The sequence below is a fragment of the Delphinapterus leucas genome, chromosome 15, assembly GCF_059928025.1.
Source record: "Delphinapterus leucas isolate spDelLeu-1000000601 "Yukka" chromosome 15, BTC_Dleu_Yukka2, whole genome shotgun sequence".
In the NCBI taxonomy this organism is placed as follows: Eukaryota; Metazoa; Chordata; class Mammalia; order Artiodactyla; family Monodontidae; genus Delphinapterus; species Delphinapterus leucas.
In genome coordinates, this window is record NC_143143.1 from 82,560,644 (window position 1) to 82,567,802 (window position 7,159).

A 7,159-nucleotide genomic window follows, 5' to 3' on the forward strand; every position below is an offset into this window, starting at 1 on the left:
AGCACCATCCATACCCCTGAGCGCCTGAAAGAGTGACAGCTTACAGTAAGTGGTCAGTAAATGACTGTGGAATGAATGAATGGATAGCTGTATAGAATATCAGCTTAAATACATACAGTCAAAGCTGATCCTGTTCAGCTTTACTGTATTATGTGCTTGGCAGTCTGAGAAGCCCTTTGTATATGTTTCTTCTTCTTTTTAAAAAAAAATTAATTAATTTATTTATATTTTGGCTACATCGGGTCTTTGCTGCTGTGCGCGGGCTTTCCCTAGTTGAGGCGGGTGAGGGCTACTCTTCGTTGCAGTGCCTGGGCTTTTCACTGCGGTGGCTTCTCTTGTTGTGGAGCACGGACTCTAGGCGCGTGGGCTTCAGTAGTTGTGGCGCATGGGCTCAGTAGTTGTGGCTCGCGGGCTCTAGCGTGCAGGCTCAGTAGTTGTGGTGCATGGGCTTAGTTGCTCCGTGGCATGTGGGATCTTCCCAGACCAGGGCTTGAACCCGTGTCCCCTGCATTGGCAGGTGGACTCTCAACCACTGCGCCACCAGGGAAGCCCCTGTTTCTTCTGATTTTAAAAGACTCTTTAAAACTTTTTTCATGGGCCTACTGTCTAGTGAAGAAGTCTGCTCTGGAGGAAGGTCATTTTATAGAAACACAGATTAAATAATCATAAAATCCAATGACATATGACAGATAGTTTTTAATATTAGTGAAAAAAAAATCTCGGACTTCCCTGGTGGCACAGTGGTTAAGAATCCACCTGCCAATGCAGGGGACACGGGTTCGAGCCCTGGTCCAAGAAGATCCCATATCCCGTGGAGCAACTGAGCCCGTGTGCCACAACTACTGAGCCTGCACTCTAGAGCCCATGCTCTGCAACAGGAGAAGCCACCGCAGTGAGAAGCCCACACACCGCAACGAGGAGTAGCCCCTACTTGCCACTAGAGAAAAGCCCACGCGCAGCAACAAAGACCCGACGCAGCCAAAAAAAAAGAGTGTTTGTGTATCCCCACGAGAACAACAATGCTAATGCATCTTGTCTAAAGCACGCTTTTATTCTTCACTAATTATATTCACATCCAAAGTCATGTGTGAGCCCCTGTGTATAGGTGATGTGTATGTGGGATGGACATCTCTGTCCCTATTTCACAGGCAGGAAAACTGAGGCTCAGAGCAGAGATGGGTCTGCTCAGCGTTGTGGGGCATATATGGTTGCCACACTTTAGAAAGATCTTGGCCAGGACCCTACCCCTCTGGGGAGCCTCCCTGGGCCAGCCTCGGTCAGCCGCTGGTCCTCCATCACACTGCCGACACGTTCCCCATCTGAGCATCCCCAGTGCGTCACGGTTGCTCACTGCATTGTCTCTCCCGCTGGACCTGTGTGGTGGCCACCAGACCAGTGGTTCTCAACCAGGGGCAATTTTGCTTCCACCTCCAGGGGACATTTGGCAGTGTCTGGAGACATTTGCGGTTGTCACAACTGGAGGATTGGGACACTACTGGTATCTAGAGAAGCTGCTAAAGACTCGATAATACGCAGGGCAGCCTCCACAGCAAAGAAGTATTTGGTCCAAATGTCAGTAGTGCCTGCTGTAGACACAGCAGCTGTTAAGCACTTGAGATGTGGCTGGACCAAATGAAGACACCAGATTTCAAAGACTCAGTATGAAAATAAGAATGTAAAATATCCCGTTAATAAGTTAGAAATGTTGGCTACCTGTGGAACGGCGTCTCGGATATACTGTGTGGCGAAAATTAATTCTACCTATTTTAAAAAATGATTTTAATTGTAGCTACTAAAAAATGTTAAATCGCATATATGGTTCGCATTACATTTTGAATGGGCAGCGCTGTGCTAGACGGCACATGCCATTTGAGCAGGGGTCTGTCTGCATCTCTCTGGGTTTGCTCATCGTTGTAAATGCAACACTAAGCAGAGGGCTGACACATGCTGGGTGCTTGGTAGATAGTTGGGGGAGAAGGGAGGAAGGAAGGAAGGAAGGGAAGAAGGAAGAAAGGGAGGGTCAACACCCCCAGGAGCTGCCCTGCTAGGACCCCCAAGAACCCATTGGTGAGCCCAGAATTCTCCCTCCAAATCCGGTATTTAAGGCAGCTGCCAAGGAGAGCTGCTTCCTTCTAGAAGGTGCCCTGGATGCCCACTGTCCCTGATTCCCTGGCCTGGCCCTCCTCTGGGTCTTCTCGCCCTGTTTCCTCCCACTCGACCTGGCCGACAGTAATCTTGGGTGAGTCACTTAATCCCTTGTTTTGTAGCTTCTCCCCTTGCAACCTGCCCCCCTTCTGGTCCCCATCAGCAGGAGGTTCACTTAGATTTTTAGAGCTATCTGTCTGAGCCAGGATCCTCTGGGTTCTACGTCCAGACAACAGGGAAGCAGTCGCAGGCTTTCTGTGACTTTAATTATCTCTAGCAAATGGGTTGATCATCCCCACAGGAAAAAGGTATGAGCCCCAGAACACATATTTGGAAACGTCTGTCCTGTCCTGATAATGGGCTTTCTGAGAATACGGCTAATTCTTCATCATTACACAACACAGAGGTGATTGAGCAAGTGTCAGCCGCAGTGAACGCCAGCTGGATTTGACTGGATTCTGTCCCCGAATATTAAAAACAGGTCAGTTTTCTTCTCAGCCCTCTAAAGATTTGTGGATGGGCTGGGCACGGCATCGTGGGGACGACTGACTCTAGGTGGCATCGAGAGAGGATGTCTAGAGGGGATCTATTTTAATCAGGAACACCAAGTCGCTATTCGATTGGCAACACCTACCAGCCTGGCCTGGAAATTGGAATTTACAGACAAAAATGACAAGTCTGTTTTCATCTAAATGTTCCTGGGATTTTTTTTTCCCCTTAAAAAAAAAAAAGTCTGTGAGAGAAACATGCACATGAAATGGCAAAATGTAGGAAAATACGAAGAAAAAATAAAACTTACCCAGAATCCCATGACCCAATGATTATGACTGCAAACATGATATATTTCAGCCTTCTCTTGTACATAAATATTCATAATTTATTGTGTATAGTATTTTCCAATATTGCTATCAAACGGCCTGTGCCAGTTGAAACTTTTTTTTTTTTGCTGTATATCAAGAACATTTTGTCACATCTCATTCAATAGTCGACATCAATTTAAATGACTGCAGAGCCCTTCACTAGGAAAGCAACCCAACACCTACTTAAACAACTCCCCAATATTTAGGCTGATTCCAACTTTTTGCTATTGTAAATAACTCTACAATGGACATCCTTGTACATGAATCTTTGCACACATCTCTGATTATTTCCTTAGGGTAAATTCCTAGAAGAAAAATTACTGGTGAAATGATTCACACATAGTAAGACTTTTTTTTAAATTTAAAGCACCCTTATTTTTATTTTATTTTTTAAATTTATTTATTTTTGGCTGTGTTGGGTCTTCGTTGCTGTGCACGGGCTTTCTCTAGTTGCGGCGAGCGGGGGCTACTCCTCGTTGCGGTGCACGGGCTTCTCATTGCAGTGGCTTCTCTTGTCGCGGAGCACGGGCTCTAGGCACGTGGGCTTCAGTAGTTGTGGCACACGGGCTCTAGAGCACAGGCTCAGTAGTTGTGGCGCACGGACTTAGTTGCCCCGCGACATGTGGGATCTTCCCGGACCAGGGCTCGAACCTGTGTCCTCTGTATTGGCAGGCGGATTCTTAACCACTGTGCCACCAGGGAAGTCCCCGTAGTAAGACTTTTGATAAGTACTGTCATGTTAGTCCGGAAAGTTTATGATAAATAACATTTCCTATAGCAATAGAGTCTTTTCTCTCCCACTCCCCTGCGACTTTGCCAGTCCTGGTAGATACCAATTGAAACGCAGAAAAAATAAATACATAATTCTACTGCCTCGAGAAGAACACTGTTAACAATTTGGTGAATATTTTTTCCAGACTGTTTTCTGTGCACATATGTTTATAGATATATGTGTGTTTTTCAGATCTGGAATGATGTATACATAGTGTTTTGTACCCTGATTTTTGAATTCAGTATACTGTCCTTATCTTTTATGAAACATCCTTCTTTTCCTTGACTCCATCCTATTATACTGGAAAACTGTACTGTAGCATCCCTCACCAATTCCTTGATGCTGAACGTATAGACTGCTTCCGACTTTTCCCATATAAATGGTATGGGAGTAAATTTCCTTCATTATCCATAGTTTCTAAATAATTCCTTAGAAACAGAAAATGCTAGAACAAAAACAATGCACCTTGTAAGGATTTTAATATATGTTACAAAACTCAGAAAGACCAATGCCATCTTCCCTCCAGTAATCTGAGAGTCGTATCACTGTCTGTTTCTGTTCTTTTTTAATATTGCTACTCTGAACGGCATGAAAAGTTATCTCATTATAGTTTTCACTTGAGTTGCTTTGACTGCTAATGAATTTAAACATTTCTCATAAGTGTATTGCCCATGTGCATTTCTACTTTTGAGATTTGTCTCTCATTTTTCTTTAGCCATTTTTACTGATCTGTGAGGGCTTTGTATATTTTGAGAGCCTTAATACTTTGTCATATATGTTGGAACTATTCTTCCTAGTTGTTATGTGTTTTTAAAATTTTATTAGTGGTGGTGTTGATGTCCTGGAGTTTTTAATGTTTGTGTTGAATCATTTTGTCTTTTCCTTTGTGGTGTCTTTTGGGGGAATGATTTTTAGGGCTCGTTGCCACAGTGGACAGTTAGACAGATATCCAGACTGAACTAGATGATGTCACACATGTACAGTGAATAAAATGGCCTTTGACTTTGGAGGAGCTGTGTCGATCACTTGGCAATGCAGCGGTCAGTCAAAAGCCCTCTGTCTTTCTTAATTTTTATTAGGAATCTGTCCCTAACTATGTAGCAGAAAGAGCACTGGGCAGAGTCAGGGCCGCTGACCTTGGGCCGTGCTGCTAACTCACCATGGAGCCGCCGTCCCCTCATTTGTAGAATGAAGGAATGATCAGGATCTTTTCCTTTCACCCCTAATTGATCATAGGATGACCTTAAACAGGGCCCTAAAAATCACTCCCCAGTGAAGCCTGTTCTAGGCATATAAAGCCAGACCCCCCAAAGAAAGACAAAATGATGGCATCATATAAACATTCAAAATTCCTGGATGTCAAGAAAGACCACAAGTACAATGAAAAGAGAAAGAATAAGCTAGGAAAAATATTTTCAACCATTACATCATTAGCTCTCCCCGACCCGGCCAATGGACAGATAATTCCTGCTCTTCCTCGCTCAGAGGGTGGGGGAGGGTGAAAGGAGCCCGGCACACGGCAGGGCTCAATGCAGGCTTCTTATTCTCATGAAGGAATGAACGAATCAATGATGAAACCTGCATCCTAGGTGGTGTGTGCGCCTTCCTTTAAATTGAACGGAGATGGAACGCCTGGGCTGGGGAAGGAAGTGGTTTCACTTCTGTTGTTTCCTGCGGGGTCACTGCAGAACCTCTGAGCTCATCTGGAAAATGGGTTTAGAACTGTTTACTCCCTCAGTTCCAGCCTTCTCCCTCCCAAGGGATGTCAGTTGGATGAATCAGAGCATAGGTATTTTGGCCCAGCCATTGTTTTGACAATAGGAATGATTAAACAGATAGTTTATTTATATTACTCTCATCGTTTGCACCCACATGTCCAGAGCTTTGTTCATAGGTGTACCCAAGAAGGGGACTTCCTGCAAAGTCAGAAACCGGTTGTGGGAAGAAAATGGGGGCATCGTCGAGGCAAAGGAGCTTTTATTTTTTTCACAGGGTTCCTTTTCACTTTAAACTGGTTCCTTTCTGCTCTTGTGTGGCCTGGAATGTCTGCTGAACTACAGGCCTGAGGAAGGACTTGAGTTGCAGCATGAAAGATTGGGTCAGATGTCAAGAGGGACTTCCTGGTTTATGAGATTGTGTGGGTAGAGGAAAGAGCGAAGGAGGAAAGTCACACCACCTTCCCTGTGAGTAAGAGGCGGTTAGCTTGGAGACACCCCAGTGCCTGTGGGTGAGACCCTCTCCCCGCCTTCCCAGAGACCTGGGAAGCAGCAGTGGAGACAAAGCACAGCCCTGCTGGGAGGTTCCTGAGAGAAAATGCAGCACCTCCCTCCCATTTCACAGGTGGAGAAACCAAGGCAGGACCGTGCAACAAATATTTACCAAGGACCTCCTGTGTGCCGGGACTGTTCTGAGCACTGGGGGTATAGCAGTAAGTGAGACAGATGACTAGCAAACAAGGTGAGGGACACAGAGTTAGATGTTGGGGAGTGATGGGGCTGGACTGGGACAGGAAGTAATGGGGGAGGAGGGGTGGAAAGCATCCTTAAAGGAGTGGTCGCGGCAATGCAAAATGAAATGACTCACCAAGATCACACGGAGATACAGTCAGAGTCTGGTTTCCTGACTCTTAGTCAATGGCTCCTCTGGCTCCTCCAGGGTGTTTTGGTTGCAAGTGACAGAAAACTCAACTCAAAAAAGGCTTATGCCCAAAGAAAATTGAGTGACTAAAAAATCTGAGGGTAGATCAGGAATGTCTTGGTCCAGGTTCTCAAACAATGTCACCAAGCCCTGCCCTCTCTCCATGTGTCTGCCTCTTCCATGGGGGTTTTAGTTCTCAGGCTCCTTGTGGGAGCAAGATGACTCCAGCAGCTCCAGGCCTGCATCCTGGGAGTCAGGCTCAGCAGGACAGGTTGCTTCTCCTTCCCTAGCAATTTGAACGGAAGTCCTGGGCCTGATTCCCTCGGCCAGTTTTGGGCCACAGACCAATTTCTGAACTGCTGGCAGTGGCTTAGGGGACATTCTGCGCCAATTGTCCAGGCCTGGGTCACAGGCCCACCCAGGAGCACTGGGCTGAGAGAAGGGAGAATGTGTTCCCAGGTGAATTCTGAGCATTGTTGGCAAAAGGAGGAGGATGGATTCAGGCCAGCCCAAACCCAGCCATGACAGCGATGTCATCCTGCTGTCCACGCTGTAGCCCCACCAGCCACTTCCCCAGGCTGTATTGGTCGCTGACTGTTTGCTTCCATCTCTGTTTCCCAGAGCTCAGCCTTCAGGATATAGAAGATACTTTTCCTTTTTTCAGTCCTCCAGGATCTTGCAATTTACTTGAGGAAACAAATCCTATATCCTTATTTTCATCCTGTCTTTTTGTGGTTTTCTGATG